Below are 18,600 nucleotides of genomic sequence, written 5' to 3' on the forward strand. Positions count from 1 at the left end.
GGAGGAAAATATTGAGATGGGATCCCTCCAAGATTAAAGCCGACTGTTTTGCTTGCGTAGGCACATTGTGATTCATGATGCTTAGTTTTCAACAAACAGTCATCAAATTAAACTCGAATGGCAAAACAAAAGTCATTGATAGATGTTCTGAATGTCTCACCTAATGGTCATTTTTATAAAGTGTTATATATCACAATTTCAAGAAAAGTTGCATCATTTATAAAATGAATATCTTGCCTGTGGGTGAACGCTTTACTTGGCATGAAAAATGCAAATATAGCTTGCTTAAAAGTAAAATACTGTATTTTAATCCAGAATGCTTTAAAACTTGACATGATCACTGTACTGAAGGTTTATCTGAAAAAATCCTATACATCCTAATATTTACTTTTTATTGCATGTTTCATTGTGCATGATCAAATAAATGTCTGTCTTTATTATTCTTAATTAAAACAAATAAATCTTTCCTTCTTAAATTATTTACAGATAAATTCTACCCGTCACATGTCAACTCCAAGGATGACATCAATCACCATCCCTTTTACTTATACAATATCCTATATCACATGGCAATACATTAGATTACAGAAGTTAAATGGGGTGCAGACTATGCTGACCTCAATTTCAAATGGTAAGTAGGCATATATGAGACCTTTTGGAAAGTTATTTTAAAACTAAATCAGATTTAAAATTATCATTTTGCTTTCTGTGATACTTTGATTATATTATAATACCGTTTAATCCCCAGAGTTCATGTCATTGTTTAAAATTACATTTATGTAAAATATTTCCCCTTGTCTGGCTTTTAGACACTTCTTGCCAAACGCTGGAAGACAAGGACGACCAGACGGCTCGACATCAGCAGCGTAAGTACTAGTCATTTTTACATTTTCAATACAATAGTCACCAAGGTTCCCTGATGCTTTGTTTCATATCGTCCCACAGGAAGCATATTGTCATTGAAATTGTAAAGGCTGAGGTTTAGCTACGCTTGGCTCGTCCGCCTCTAAACACGGCCAAATCAATATCAAATGACTGCTCATTTTTTATCTAGTATTTCTGGAGTTTTGTCCAAAGACTGTGATGTGCATTATACAACCGTGCTGCCCAATTGCCTTTCATGACATGCTGTTAAACAAAAATGTAATTTGCAACAAGGTTTGAAAAGCTGGCCATTAGCGAGAGCATTTGTTTACCAAGTAATATTGAAGATGCAGTATCTTTATATGACTTCATTCATGATTACACATAAATAGCACTAAATGTTTTTACTTCATTCTTTATGCTGACTAACAAAAGTCCACGTATTTGGAAAAATTAAGTTTGCGTTCACACTGGTAATGTGTGCTTTAAACTTAAGCATCTGCCAAATGCAAACATGTAATGCAAGCATAAAAAACCATGCATGCATTAACTTGTCAATCTCTTTAAATTAATCGCCAGCACTTAAAGCAGCCTTACGCTCATCGACCACAAGCAGCTAAAACATTTCTCCACAAGCACCATAAACAAAGTTTAAGTTACGCTCGCTCCCATTGGATCAATGCAGTTGGAGTTAATTATGAACTTGTCCTTTTAATCCATTGTTGTGCCTATTTAGCTTTATTTCACCTTTGGAAGCCTAAACGCCTTTGGCCCTGGACTCAACGCAACGCCATGAATCTATTATTCATTCAGTCTTTCATTGAGAATGAAGGTTTAGTGGACCAGAAATAGTGTTTGTTCAGCGAAAGAGCTATACAATTTACAAACAACATGAAATATTAACCAGAAGAAAGCATTTCAAACCATGCACGAAAGCCACCTTTAGACACGGATGTGACATGAACACGATACTCCCTGTGAGCCCGTATTATATATATTTTTGTAATACATCACTACATTGTTACATTGCATGTGATGTCAAATTAACTCATTCACCGCCAGCCTATTTGAAAAAAGCTGCCCACCCGCATTTTTGTGATTTTAACAAAAGTTTCACAAAATTCCTTGCAGGAAAAATTATCTTCTATAAATATATAAACATACAAATATTTCAAATGAAAGAACACACCCTCTGCTTTCAAACAAACAACAAACAAACAAAATGGGGAAAAAACTTTTCATTATATATTTACTTTTTCCACTTTATTTAACCAATGAAATATGGATATTTCTCTTTAAAAATACAACATTTTGAGCAAAAAGCTTAAAAATTGAGTTTTTGTAAAGGAATTAATGTTAGAGATCAGACTCAGAATGACTATCAAACATAAAGGCAGTTAAAATAAATCATTAAATCTTTTTAACTTCCATTTTTATGAATTCGGTTTGGTGGATAAAAGCGGTATTACACTTTCACTTTGAAATTCGTCCAGAAAGGCATATTTAGTTAAATATTAACTCATAATTGACAAGATAACTCGTCAATGGCGAGGAAAGGGTTAAATATACATCTTTCAATTCATATTTCATATATTTCATATAGTCTTAAGCATGACACTGACGTGGTTTTCCGCCTTTTTGCGTTAACGTCGCGCATTTCTGTTTATGTGTCACCGTCACGTATTTGTTACTTAACTGTTTTGTCCTATTTTTAAACCATTGATGCTTCGGGTTAGGGTTAGATTTGGTGTTTGCGTTAGGATGTCACTTTAAGTATTGGTTTATACATTTTTTCCATTATTTTAATTTTTTTATATTTTATGATTTTTAAAAAGCCTGATCTCACAAAATATGTGAAATAGTTACGCATTATTTTGCTTAGTTTTGCGTGATGTCACGTATTTCCACCATTTTACGTTCCCCTGCCATGACTTTCTTTTCCGTGACAGTTTCACGTATTGGTTACTTGTCACTGCAGTGTGGGGTTAGAACAACTTTCTGTTACATAAAATGACATCCTTACCCAAACCCAACTATAACCCTAACGTCAGGCGACAAAGTTTAAAAAGCATACGAAAACATAGTATAAACCAATACTTTAAGTGACATCCTAGCGCAAACAGCAAATCTAACCCAAACTGAAGCGACAATTGTTTAAAAATAAGAAAAACAGTTGAGAAACCAATACGTGAAACTGTCACGGAAAAGAAAGTCGTGGCAGGGACACGTAAAATGGTGGAAATACGTGACAATGTCACGCAAAACTGAGCAAAATAATGCATGACTATTTCACGGAAATTTGTGAGATCAGGTTGTTTTTAAACCATTGTCGACCACAAGCAGCTAAAACATTTCTCCACAAGCACCAAAAACAAAGTTTAAGTTACGCTCGCTGTATACTGTTTTATCGGCAAGACGTGGTCAAAAGTTATGATAATAAAATTATATTTTATATCTTACTGTATATAGAAACATAACAACTAAATTGAAGATTGTGTCATAAAGTGACATATGAAGATCACTAAATTCCCGCAGTATTTTGGTATCATATAGTACTGACTGTAAAAACAAAATTGCTTTTTTCTCTGGATGTGCTGCTGGCAAATACTTTCAAAATAAATGTGTAGTACACAAATAAAAAATTATGTAACATGATGTAACAACAAAAGTGGAATATAAAGAATACAATTCAGAGTTGAGGACATAATAATGGATGGTAATATCCTTACAAACCCTGATGACATATTGTCATTTCATTGCATTGTCTTACTGTAACTTGAGCAGAAATGATATTATACATTTGTTGGACAGTTTGCCTTTATTGTTAACTTCAGATCGACAGCTGCAAACTTCTGACAAATAAAATAACTGCAAACTTTCAACTTTCCTGAATGTGGGTTCAGAGAAACGGGCACATCGCATATTCATGACTATCTTAAGTAGTCAACACACTCCCTAAAAAAAACAAATCCAGTCATCTTGCCCTAACCTTCTTCTATTTTACATATTATCTGTCACTGACCAACAACAAGTAATGCCGAGGAACAGCAACAACAGCCTCCTGCTTCTGTTTAACACGGCCGGCCATATGTTTTTCAGCTTGACCTCGCAGGTGTCCACCGGACATCTCCATGTCCTCCTGTCAGGAGGCCACAGAACCGTGAAGAACAATCTTTGAGGGTGAAAGACTTTAGGACAGCCAGCGGGTACGTTCAAAATTAATGCATGATTTACTTGTTCTTATATTATTTCAAACTCATTTTTTATTAAATAAAGAGGATGTCAAATTTATAAAGAAGTTTTATTGTCTTTAACTTGGTTGCGTTGTTGCTTATCAATGACTTTTGATGAAAGATGCAGAGATTGTGCAGCAGTCAGGAAAGTAAAAGTTCATAGGCTTGGCCTTTTAGCTGTGGGAAAACAAAAAAGATCCTGCTTTGTAGGACGGGCGGGAATTATAGGATCACACTAACATCCTTGTAAAACAGGAGGTATCAGTACAACCCAAACGGCATCTGTTCATCTGTCTGCAAGAAGAAAAGTGTCTCCTAATCTATTCTGTGCTCTTTTGGAAAAAAAAAACACTTTAATTTGTAGTTGTAACTTTTTGTTATTCATTATCATGCATTACGGAAGATGAAAGATGCAAGGATTGCTGTGTAAAGAACATAAAACAAGAAAGTAGAAAGAAAGAAACTTTTTGAAATAAATTGCGGCGTCTGTGTGCGAGTCTCTGAAAGAGTTCTGTAAATTTGCTGTTAACACAGATAACGCGGGAACGATAAGACTGTGCGAGATAATTAAAGTGCAGCTGTTGAGTTGTGGGAGGTCCGGACAGAAGTTAATTAAAAGAAAGGTAACAGAGGATCGGCACACGCTTGTAATGAAAACAAGAATCCACCCTCAGTTTAATGGTCTAATACTGGGAAGTGCAGCCTCGATTTCCACATTAATAAAACGAAAGCGCCATACAAATTAGAGACACTAATTCTGCCGCGTTCCTGCCGGAATACTAATAGTCGGAGTTCGGAACGAAGGGATCACAAGGTATTTATTCTTCTCATGTGTCCCAAATGAGGAGTTAGGACAATGAGTGCTTGACTAAACAAATCTTTTAGTGGACAAACAGATAAAAGTAAAGATTAGCACTTTTCATTATAGAGTTTGGCCAAAGCATCGGTACCAGATGTTTTACTTGGAAATGCAATGTGTGGTTTTAAAAGATGGATTTTATATTAAAGATAAGTACTGTGCTTTTCTATGTAGAAAGCTAAACGTTGTTTTTTTTTACTAAATATGATTAACCCCTTGTAATAGTAACATCATTTAAAGTATTTATACAGGTATTATGTGTTTTTCACATAAACCATCATTAGAAAGAAGACACTTTGAGCTTCATTTCCTGGGTTTTTTAAAATTATTTTAAGTTAAAAATTAAAAAAGTAAGAGAGGCTGAAGTACTTTGGAATAAAACTTTTTTGCATTACATCTTATTTATTACTAAAAAACTTAATGATAAATATGTGTGTGAAACCTAGAAATGCAATGATCCCAAAGCCACAAGTCTAAAGAAGTTATGTTTCACGTTTGAGGTCAATAGGCCCAAAAATTAGGTTCTTGCGAGGGGTTTTGTAAGACTAGTGCCAAATGCCAGTCAGCCCCAAAATAAAAGTCTTTTGTTTACATGCATACACGTTCGTTCTTATTATTGTTTATCTTTAAGTTAGCATATAAAATGCAGTTTTTCACACCAGGAAATAAAACGTCACACAAAGATTGTTGGATTTGTTATCTGATTGGCTACACGTTCTGTCTATCATAATTTTTCGTGAAGTCATTTGAGGAACGAGCAAGTCAGATGATGTCATGATTTTTGACAGAGCTGTTTGGATATTATGTATTACACTCCAGTCTACTTTTAAAAACAAAGTTTGAAAGCAGATTTACGTGTTTACTAGAACCTAAAGTGTAATCTTATATACAGTGTTACAACATAAATAGTCCTCAGATTGTATATTATATTCTATTACAAAATGTTCATGTAAAAACTGATGTAAACAACAGACTATCTATATTTCATGGATTATATGCATTCGTGGACAAAAATGGTCATTGGATGTATTCTATTAGACGGTTTTTATCTGAAACCGACTGGATTCGACTCGCAATCGTTATATCAACACAAAGTCCTGTATATATTTAGCATGTTGTCATCTGGACTTCTATCACAAAATACTACATTTATGATGCTACAGCATCTGTATCTTAAAACAGAGATCATACACTGATGCTAAACCCGTAAACCTTTTAAACAATGTATAGTAATGTTAATATTATTAATGTTTGTAGACAGTAGGCTATATAGATATTGTTAGCAGCTTAAAAAAAACTGACATCACCCCTCCCACGAATTAGTGCGCGTCGAGAGGTTAAAGTAGCAAAAATATAAGTTGATTTGACAAAAATACTGCATATTTTTACAGTGTGATCTCACGAGAATTCGTATGGATTATTATAATTTTTGCCCATTTTGCCTTTATTTAACAGTGAATGAGGAGAGGACAGGAAAGTACAGGGAGGAGAGAGGGGTACAGGGTCGGCAAATGACCATGAGCCAATAATTGAACCCGGATCGGCGAAAGCACAACATGTCGGAGCGATACAAACTACACCATCAGCTCCGACAATTTATATTTATTTTAAAAGTTGCCTAATTAATATAATTTTGTACAAAATGAGTCTTAAAAACATACAATTGTCATAAAAATATAACTAAACCCCACCCCTAACCCCAACATCACGGGTGGAAAAGCAAACGGTACAAAAATGTATGAATATGGTCATATGAATTATTATGAATTCGAAAAATACATATAAATTACCATGAGATAGCCTTTGTGAAACCAATTACTTTTTGTGCTGCTCATGCCATGGTTTACCAACTTTATTCAATATATTATAATTTTCCAAGTTTAATTTTGAGTTATAAAGAGGGAAAAGTCAGTGATTAGTAATAAGATTTGTTTTTTCCTTCCTTCAGTCCTTACTGTATGGGTCGGGGCACTGTTGATATCTCCAAAATGTTTTCTATTACGAGTGAAATATCAGTCCAATTCTACGTTCATTCTCCCAAGGTACGTGAACTTCGGTAGATGGTAACACATGGGATCTCCTGACTGAAAATGAAAAGATAGAAGCTTTCGAAACCAGAGCTTTCCCGGAAGAGCGTCTGTGTTTTACTCTGTTCAAACAAGATACCCTCAGGGTGAACTCCAGCCAACACTTCCAATGTATCATAAAGGACGGCCCAAAAATGCCTAGCACACGGCCGATTGTTTAATCTCTTGATGTGCGCAACAAAAGAAGAACGCCATAGAGTTATCTGACAGAACGAGATCAGAAACCGTTGTTGTTACCCTGCGGTTTGATTATATCTGGTATGGTGCTTAACTGAGGTCACTGCTTTAAACCGGACTCATTGGAGGGCCGTCATCGCGGGCCAGACCGAGAAGTACACAAGAAGTCAAATAACAAGATATTCAGCACCCTTGTCATAATGAAATATTTATGAGCGGTTCCCTGACATGTCCTTGCAGAGCGCCGTTGTCCGGTAATGCCCAGAATTATACCTGCCAACTGAAAGTTTAGCACTATCGTGAATGGGACGCAGTCTGAATTTTGAATTGCAAAATATTAACCTTAACTGTCTGTTTGACAATGCTCTTTATCCTAAAAGTTTAGTCACTAAAGGAGAAAAACACAGCTACTGCAAAAACAATCTTTTAACTTTGTTGCAACAACAAATTTGATAAAACGGATGAAAGGCTCCTCAGTTTTCTGTGTGACGGGTTTATACACAAGTACGTTTTCGTTTCTGTTTGTGCTTTGTTTTATTAAATACAAAACTTCGCTTGTTGTCTGTAGCTGTGTTTCCATTACCCTTCAAATTGCTGAATAGCGTGAAATAGATGTGGCCAATGGAATCACTGCAATTTCGCATAAACCTTATATCGTAAAAAAAAAAGTTTTTGCGCCCGCTTTGACGTATACCAAAATGTATCCTGACATGCGTAAAAGTCACATGATTGATCCTTAAATATAGCGCGGTACATTTGGTTGGAAAACAAGACGTTTTGGTCGACTTCATGTACCGTCACAAGAAACGAAAAGTGTATGCTATCATAATACCACAAGAACGATTCGAGAGTTGACCGCTTTGTAAGCTATGATTTATCGCAAGACAACAAAATTACGTTTTAGTTTCATAACATTGGTTAATGGTTAATTGGTTAATCACAATAGTTTTTGTCAATATTTATAAAATAACGCTAATGTTTTGCGCAAATCTTTAATGGAAACGCAGCTTTTCTGTCTGTTTCCCTGTTTTTCTTCCTATGGACCAAGCTTCACCCAAACTTTTTTACACCGCGAACCGGTTTCAGCTTTAAAAAAAAAATTGGGCGTGGGGGTTTCGCTGTTCAGAAAAAAAGTGCTGAAAATACTCTTTTGTGAAATGTATAACGTTTTAAACCGAGGTAAAGTTCAAACAACCATGCATTAGGAAAATAAATAATTGTTTTATTTATAATATATTTTTATAGACATTTAAAACCAAATTTTGGCGGATTGTTTTACTTTTACTGTTTTACGAGTTTGCCTGCCCATTTAGTCTTAATAATTAACGGTACACAAACTTGGCTTTCTGTTCTCGAAGGCAGCTCGAACCTTAGGTCGGGCTCGAGCCCCAAGTTCAAATAACAGAAAAAAAAACAATGAAGGAAGAGATGAGGAGGAGAGAGTCAGAAGAATTGCAATTGGGCGCTGAGACTCCCGTTTACCATATGCTTTTAATGATGATTGACACAGGACTGCTTAGGTTTCTTTCAAACCTGCATTAAAAGTGTACCCATTAAAATATTAATACTGCAGTAAAAGAGTTTATTTTAATCATGTTGCCACGATCGCTGTATAATTCTATTGTTTTCCAGAAACCTGCAATTTCTTTTCATTTGCGATGGCACAGAGTTGAACGTCTTCACGTATTTACATGAGTTGCGAGGTACATTTGCGCATGATTCATAAAGTCATACCTCTGCAATTCTTTGATCGATTGTGTTTTAGAAGTACATATACTCAAACTTTAATGACAGCAATGTGGTCGCCGATGTGCTGGTAGAGACAAAAAAAGAGAGGCCGAGAAAGCACGGCCATGTAACGTTATCCTACAAAAGTAGAAATGATCGATGTTATTTGAAGTCAGCAGGACCAAATACCCGATTAAGCTATTACGTAGCTATTATACACATTTTTTTAGGATGTTCTTGCCACCCGGTGGCAACTTGTCCACGACCCAGTACTGGGTCACGACCCGGTGGTTAGGGACCTCTGCTGTAGACGACATCACCCATCATCCTCCACGCTCTCTTACCTCTTTCGTATTTGTTATCATCCTTATTTGCCAGCCTTCATCCTCATCATCTCCACTCCATTTATATGCTCCTGTTTTCATCAGCCTTGGTCCATATGTAAAGTGTTTTCTCGCCCGTCGTTCCACTTCTAGATTTATAATTATTAAAGTTTATCACTGTCATTGTTTCTCCAAGTCTCCAGTCTACTCCTTCCACACACACTGCCTGACAGTCTAGTCACAGTTTCTTATTTGTTCTTTTAAAGTTGTTTTTTGTGGATATTGGTCGACTATTAAATTTTTACTAAGAACAAATAACTTTTTAATGAGTTAGGCGAAACTTTTCACACTGCACGCACACAAGAGGAATCAATAGTAATCCACAGTTTGTTAATTGAATTGCATGAGAATAATGCGCGTGTCTGTATTTTGGCCTCAGGTTAGCTGCAGGGCCAAAAAGTACCTCGCTCCTTTCTGTCCCGTGTTTATCAAGTCAAAATAGTTCTCGCTTTTTCTTATATGAAGTGAAATATACACCATTCGAATGAAAATGTGATTTTCCCAAAACCTTTTATTTACCTTTTCAATGTTATATAGAATCTTAGTATAAAAATAAATACAAATGTATTGATTGTCATCCGCAAACACCCCCCATCCAAGCCCCCCAATCATTATAGGGTCGCCATGATTTCACAAAGTAAAATGTGATCCTAGATCAACATAATTTGTTGGTCTTGAATTAACATTTTAATGAAAGAAGCCCCAAGTTACCGATAACTCACACCTTAACCAGTTTTATCCCTCAAATTAATGTGAAATAATAGTTTGAGATTTTTTTTTCGTAAATATAAATCCTAAATGTAAATCTAACAATCTGCCAATTCCTCCAGAAAACAGAGGTGAACTTGAGAATTTATATTACATTTATTTTGAATTAGTTTATTGCGAAATTGTGACAAATAATGGACAGTATTGCTTTGTGACACTGCAGCACAAGAATTTTAAATTCATGTACTATTTGAATGAAAAACAGGGGAATATTAATTAGGGGGTCCTACCTCAATGCCTACAGGAGGTTCAGGACCACCCCAGCCCGAATGAACACCGATTGTCATTGAAGACCATATTAGGTAGTAAATCAAATTACAATGGTTTCTTTTTGGTAAGCAGCTTGTTTTTACTTCAAAAACTTTGTCTGTGAAAACTAGACCATATTGTATCTTCTATAAGTTTTTTGGAAACCTAATATTCCAATCCGTTTTCTTTACACAGCTTTTGGCATATAAGAAATATAATAATCCAATGATATTCATGTAATCAAATTCGAGACTTTTGAGAGAAAAGTAAGTAATGTTATTATCGCTTTATTTTGATTCTTTCGAAATTATTATGCAAAATGTTTCCAATGCGTTCTCATGCGGTATCAACAAAAGTCTGACTTCCCCTCGCTGTCAGCATCACTATGAGTCTTGCACCGGAAACCATTAGCGTAATGATGGAATATTTTTGTTCTGAGGCAATGCCATTCTGATTTCTGTGCAAGCTCAAATGAAGCCCTGATGAGACGAACATGCAAATGAAGAAGACGCCATATGGCAACATCCGCTGCCGTCTCCCGGCAACCGCAAAGACAATGAGCGGCGGCCCCCTTTTCACTACGAATTTTATCTGGTGGGATGTTTCAGAAATAATGTGTGACTTCGTGTTAGCAAATGAGAATCGGATGGTTACGGCGCGGGCTGGCGATGTGCGCGCGTCGAGCGAAGGCCCCTTGGAGGCCGCGTGGCACCTCGTTGAAATTCGCCCGTGCACGTTGAACTATTGTGATAAGATAATAATTAGACTTCTGTGTGATTTAAATTGTTTTCAACATATTCATTAGCACTCTGCCTTACAACATTAGGTGTAATGATGAGGCAGTTTAACGTGGTGTGAAATCCCATGAGCCGTTCTTGCGGCGAACGAAATTAGTGTGATAATTGCCGATTATCGAAATTAGACCCAAAACAGCGTTCAGAGAAACACAGCAGAGCCGATCCATGTTTTTGTGCACTCCAGACACAATGTTCTGTTGTGGGATAGAGAGCTGATTGTTAGTCAGAGGTGCAAAAGATCCAATCTCATAGATAGAGAGATGTTAGCAATCCTAATTGCATCTCTTTCTCGGACATGGTCACTAAAATTATAAATAAAAACAAGTATAAACATTAACGCGACAAATCTTCATCCTGTGGTACAATGTTGCTGATGTTCGGGTTTGCAAGTACCCAGCATGCATTGCAGCATGAATGAATTATAAAATACTGTTATAGCGTCATGCTCTTTGCTAACTTGATTTGATATTTTTGTTTATTTGTTTTGTTGTCACTATTGCTCACTTTTGGTAATGTTAAGAGCTCATCTGTTGGTTAAATTTGTTGGAAACGCTGTCCTAAAGTTTAATACAAATAGTAAACTTGATTTATTTTGCATGTTTTTTATGCACTGTAAAAATGATATCATATTAACATATACTTTATGTTACTTTAATAAATTAAGTTCAACTTGTTTTTTAAGTTATTGGTTGTTTAACTTCATGCTGCATTTTTACAGTGTGAACATATAAGTAAATAAATAAATAATAATAATAAAAAAGAAGGACAAAAGAAAAAGAAAACTCTCACAATTTATTCAGATGTTTGTGACTTCTTTAGTAGGACACAAATTCATATTTTTTTATTAAAATACTATCATGTATCTACTTCAAAGTGACTCAAAATGTTGAATCTTCATCATTTAACAATCAGTAGAAGAAAAAAACGTTAAATATGATGAGCTTATTTAGAAAAAATGAAACCAAACAATTGCTTAAGTCCTGAATAAAAATAAAAGTGGTGATTTTCCCTTTTTGCTTTAAGGGGAGCGTGCACTTAAGGTAGCATGCACTTATTTTGCAAAACCCAATGATCCATGTTTTCCCATCATGACCTGAGTTGTGATCCAGATTACATACTGTGTGCTTCAATACAAGCAAGGATATCTGACCTTTATGTAATGCAGTCAAGACCACACTTTTGCTTAAATCTGATTTGTGACCTAGAAATAATGCAGACTTTAAAATATTTATTATTCATTTTGCATTATATATTTTCATTTTAAATATATTTCAGTCTCCGACTTTCGGATCTCCAGTAGATCTGCACTGATAGGAGTTTTTGTCCGAATGCATTTAATGAGACAACTTTTTAAATTGCATACTATTGACATCAATTCCACAATCCCTTAAACATTTGGTTGAATATATTTTTGACTTTTTTTACAGTGTGACCATCAGACCTCCTTTTGAAGCTTGCAAACTTCACAGCACACGGACATTTCCGAGACTTATGCACAGGTATGTCCTGATTGCGGTAAGTCACCCCCGATCTTCATTCTCCCATGGGTCCATCAAAATTAAACACATCTGACAGTCAAATAAATTATGGATGGCGTTTAATCATGAGCTCATCAATCAGTAACGTCTTTCAAACGGACTTATCTAAACTCTCGCGGCAGAAACATGTCATTACAGAGGATCCCCCGCCGCGAGGATCGTGTCCATGAAAGACTGGTTCAAAACATGGGCAGCCGGGTGTCATGCACATAGCTTGTCATTAAACACAGTATCATAGAGAAGTAAGCCATCTCTCTCGGGTAAAGATGATCTGAGGCGTTCAGTGCGTTGGATGGAGCGTTAGTCACAGTCACGGTGATACATGGACACGAGGTGGGCTGCAGGATGTCACTGCAAAATGGCACTCAGTAACATTAAGCACCTTTGATGGGTATTTTAATTCGTCTTTTCAGGATGCCTGATGTATTATGTGTCTGCTTTTGCATGAAGGCTATTGCTCATGTGAATGTGTTTTTGCAGGTTAGTACATGGCAGGCTCATGAGCACATTGAAGACATGCACAATGAAACCACATAAAAGATAAATAATTAAATGCATGTCGATGTCTGCTTTAATGCATGTCCTTATTTTAAGGGTAAGCTCATGTACAAACGACTCCTTCATGATGATATGTCAAGCTAATTTTTAAAGGTGTAATATGAAACTTTTTTGGTAAAAAAAGCAAAACAAATACAATTATTGGCAGTGGCGACTCGTGACTGCTCATCGGAGGGGCGTTAATTCAAAATAAATGTTTGTAGTGTCATGTGTGTTGCTTGCGTTTTCAAAATATGTGTTTGTTGCATCATGTGAACCATGTGCATCAAACTAAAGGTGTCTGCTGCACACGGATCAAAACCATTTATGATAAAAGAGACGCTCACGTTCACAAAATACACACAAGACACTCCCTAAACAGTAAACTCTGATTATGCATGAGATTATGCGAGTATCTGGCAAACGCGAGCGTCTCTTTTATCATAAACCCTTTAGACGCGTCTGCAGCAGGCACTTATTTTGACAAGACACGTGATGCACATATGATCTCTCGATGCGCAAATCACATATTTTGAAAAAAGGAACCACACACATGACGGGCTACATACACGTTGTGATGAACTTTACATCGAGCACCCTCGAAAAAAGAAGTTATCGGCCGCCACTGGTTATTGAGCAACTATGTAAAGAGTCTGTGTTCAAAACTGTCTCCATAACCCAATTCTCAAAATAAGCTTATAATAATGATTTATAAGTTGAGCTGTCGGGTCAGATTTTATGAAATGTTTGAAAATGTTAAAGATTTAAATAAGTGTATATAATAACCTGCAGTTTTATGTTTCAAACAGAGGTGGTGATAGAGAGGCAAACGTTATGTATTGTAGCTTTAATGTTAAAATATTGACACTTTTTAATTTCCAACCTTACGGCAATTCATAACAATTTTACATGGTGGAGAATTTGTACAAATTGATACAATCTCATTCATACATTTTAAAACAATCTGTTTTTATTAACAATTGTACACTTTTGTATGATTTACTTTGTAGAAAATCGAATTCTACAAAGAAAATTCGAATTATCCCAGCAAACAATTTCGCATTTAAAATACTCCAAATAGCTGTTCAAACACAGCCTAGACATCTAGGCTAAGACAAGGCAAATTTTGGGCTGTCCGTCAATATTTAATAGTCGTCTAATGGGGGATACACACCAAATGCGAATTTCAACAAACTGCGTGAGTAGATAACACATAAAGTCAATGCAAAGATGCGAATAGACACACTATTTCGCACACCAAACGAGAAGCACAGCTCTCGTTTAATGTAATATAATGTAACCAGAATACATTATTTTCTATGAATGTACGCACACCGGCGGCGGCTGGCACGGCTGTCCGCAGTGATTCAGGACACTGCTCAAATCCCTGTCCCACCACAGTTTGACACTCACATAGTTTAACAATAAATATCATTATATTTGTCCCAAATCGTTAGCGATTAACATTGGTTGCTAACGTATATTTTGCATTTTGAAGTAGACACTATCTGACTAATCTCATGCTAGTTAATTTGCACTTCCGGTGTACGATACCTTCGAGTTGTCCTAGACGCAATATGGCGCAGCGCTTCTCGCCCGGTGTGCGATCCCCTCAGCTGTTATCCCCTTCAAAACCCAGTTATGCAGCGCCATGCCGATTCCCTATTTAGATGGCGGATTTTGTAAAATTAAAAACTAAGCGGAGGAAAAAGACTACCAGTTTAAAATTGATGTAAAAAATTGTGTTGTTTTCATTTGTATTGAAAAGTCGTTTTCTTTCAGTCGTGGCGTAGTCTATTTTGGTTGCCTCAAAATAGCAACGTGCCAACAATGCGCCTGAACACACCTCGTTTTTAGACCATGTGTGCAAATTTGGGCGCAAATGCATTCGCTATTAAAAAAACTTGGTGCTAAACGTGAAAATGATAATTGCACCTGGTTAAAACTAGCAAAAGACACTTGCGTTGCGCATTGCGCTGCATTACGCCAGGTGTATGATAGAGCCCAATATAATCACTGTTGACTTTGCTTACATTGTGGATTATCATACAGTACATCTCACAAGTCGAAAACGACATGCAACCAAATTCAAGTTTATTTTGGCTAGACGTGGGTTACTCACAGCCAAATTACATTATATCGGGTCTATATTTAACCTAGATGGTGAAATGACGGCAATTGCATCTTGTAAGATATTTATGAATTCCAAGGAGATCGGGCTGGTTTGGCATTGCAATATTTAAAACATATATTAAAAGCCAGCACACTGGTCAAATCTTATATGTGTGCTAATATACAGTACTGTATATAATAGCCAAACCCTTTTATCCCTATTATAGCAGCCCGGCCTTCAAATTCTGTTCTCTTCACGGAGATCTGCAACATCAGTCCACAGTGACCCGCTGTTCTTCTGAAACCTCGTCTCTTCAGTCAAGCGAGAGGCCGTGGAGAGAGCGAAGCGGCTCAGCATCAGGATTTCATTTCCGACGCTCGGCTGTGCAGGTCTGCCCTCCACACTCCTGTTAACTTGGGCGAATTCCCCCTGAGGGCCAGATCAAGTCCACAATCTGAGTCTATAATGCAGTCCCGGGCCCGTGATGATAGCTGTTATTACATGTGGGACTGTATTGTTTGCTCTGATGATAAGCTAGTGGAGAGAAGAGGGGCGAGTATGTCTGTTGGTGTTAAAGAGAGAGAAACTGCATGATTTTGTGTTTCTGGATTTTGGCGTGTATCTGAGAACAGTGGATTTTTGCTTTCAGCGAAATCTGAGCGATGCACATTGTCTGTGAGTCATGTGTGAATAATGACTAAATGCTAGAATGTAAATATCAGAATATTGTCTGAGAACACTTTGGTCAGATTCATGGTCCTACTGTAGCTTGTGTGATTATTCGAGAGAGAACGACCTCAGAGGCCTCTGTTTAATCTATCATACAGTAGCTGACACATTACAAATATTTATTATGCTAATACTGTATATTGTGAATTATTGTGTCTTTCAGGGTGGTTAAATTGTTTATTAAGCTCCAGAAATCTGAGATATTTAATTCTGTTCTACACTTCATTTCTGAAACTAAACACTGTGACCGAAGTAATGTGTCAATGCGTCCTTTGAATTATATGCATGAATGATACAGTATTTAAAGTCCCCATGAAATCAAAACTTACAAATCATATTTTTTTTGATATAATAATATATTTTTTATTCATGTGGTCTCATAAACATTAATCAAATTCTGATAATTTACTTCCACCCCCTAGTGGCATCGTTCTCTGATGACATCAGCTAGACGGCTTGGGCGAAGTAATAAGTAAGGAATAATTGACGACAGGCCGTTGAATTATAAGAAAATAGTGCACATCCAAGGTGGTAATGCGGCATGACGCAAAGCGGGTGTGCATTATCTATAAATAATATTTCAAGGAGTCAATTATTCAGCTTATACCATGGTTACCACAAACATTGCTCTGGTGCCTTTTTAAGACATTTGACAGGCTAGGTGTGCGGTTATTGAAACATTTCTCAGCCAATCAGAATACAGCATTCAACAGGCCTGTGGTATAATTACTTTTTAACTCTTTCTCCGCCATTGACGAGTAATCTCGTCAATTAAGAGAACATTTGCATGAAAAAAGTGTTCCTTTATGGTAATCTGTAATACAGCGATTGTCCACTAGATCCACTTACCCAATTTATAAAAACTGAAGCAAAAAAATATTTATTAATTTTACACTGTGTGTATGTTTTGATAATCATTCTGAATCTGATCTCTAACAAAAATTCCTATGTATTGTAATGCCACCTGGTTGATTTGGTCAAATATTTTAACTTATAAAACTAGTATAAAACTTAAAGCTTAAATTATATGTTCATTATTTTAAGATACTACATGAAGCATGTTCTTTTAAAGTTAACTAACAAAACAAAACATTTAATAGTGCAAAACACTTCCCTACAAATTAAATGAATAAATACACCGTAAAGAATCTTTACTGCCTTTATTATATATTTTTTTAAATAATCAAGATTTAATCAACTCAGATTTACAAGTCATTTCAACTTACAATTATATCTTGACTAGAGATGAGTTGTTATAAATTATAAATATGTCAACTTTATTTAATAAGTTGTAGCAACTCATATTGAAATTAAGATTTGATTGCCAAATTAAAAAAACGATTTAAAATGAACAGTTAATATACAATTAGAGATTTTAGTGTCTGGAAGACAAAGTTCAAATAACTGTCTGTCCTTTTAAGATGTTTTCAAAAACTAGTAATGACATTTCTCTAACTTTTACATAACTGGCACTTCAACTTAAAATCCTAAGGTTATTGAGCCATTGTGACAACTATCCTCTCTCTTCCCAGTTCTGGCAAAATATTATTTTGCTCCAGCTGATTTTCATTTTGTTACACATTTAAAGCGACTGCTTGCTGGCAGTTTCGGTCTTGCTCTGAGGGTGTAGCTCCTTAATTCATGCTGTCAGCATATAAAACCTAGTGCCAAAAACTACAGTATGCCAAAGCAAATGTGCTGGTCAGGATGCATACTAGCATGAGTTAAGTGCTTATGACAAGCTTTTCCCGTGCTGACGCTAAGCCCTTGTCAGTGAATAAAAAACTGACACTGGGACAGATGCCAAAGGGAGGCAAAAAACAACAATTAGTCATAATTTGCCTTTGGTGTTAAGAGATAGCGGATGCCTTTCTTCCTGCTTGTTTTGGGAATTTCGTGCGTAAGTTGTCGTTTTTTTTTTTAAGTGAAGATACAAATTCGTCATTCACAGAGTATGCGGTGCATAATTTATCGTTCTTGAAACTAGCCGTAACACAAACATCCTAACCCTGCAGTCAAATGTTTCGAAGACATCAAAAATGCATTAGTCTGTCAGCCAAAACAACGGGCTAGTTTTCTTGTTAGCTAGCTAATGGTAGACAAGATAAAGACATGGTGCACTTCATTCGACAAACAGCAAAAACAAAACAGGAGAGACGCAACGGAGATTCATGTCAGCAGCTACAACTTTATTCTTTACGGATACACAGATGGAAAACAGTTTTGTCTAAGAAAACTTTCTGTTAGATGTTTCTCTGTTGACATACAGTCAGCATGTGCAAAGAATCTTACATGATTTGCTAGAGAAAGTTATGTTATTTCATGTTATTGTTTTGTATGTTATTTTTATGTTATTTACTTATATATGCATTTTTTATTGCGGATTCTGAGCCAGTAAAATTATTTTTGCAACTCTTATGTACCCTGTTTTATAATATGTATTCACTTTAAATATCACCATATACGAGAAAATCCTAAATATTTTTAGTTTTGATATTCAATGTTGCTTTACTTTTTTAAGAATGTTTGCGCATATGA

General features: G+C 36.0%; 1 long non-coding RNA gene across 1 annotated transcript; it reads left to right on the plus strand.

Moving 5' to 3' along the window:
- Positions 1 to 492: 492 nt before the first annotated feature.
- Positions 493 to 13,243, plus strand: LOC141353977 (uncharacterized). The gene is made up of 4 exons (XR_012360807.1): positions 493 to 631; positions 810 to 866; positions 3,964 to 4,070; positions 12,573 to 13,243. It is a non-coding gene; the product is annotated as an uncharacterized lncRNA (long non-coding RNA).
- The last annotated feature ends 5,357 nt before the right edge of the window (positions 13,244 to 18,600 follow it).

This window comes from Misgurnus anguillicaudatus, chromosome 3 (assembly GCF_027580225.2).
Source record: "Misgurnus anguillicaudatus chromosome 3, ASM2758022v2, whole genome shotgun sequence".
In the NCBI taxonomy this organism is placed as follows: Eukaryota; Metazoa; Chordata; class Actinopteri; order Cypriniformes; family Cobitidae; genus Misgurnus; species Misgurnus anguillicaudatus.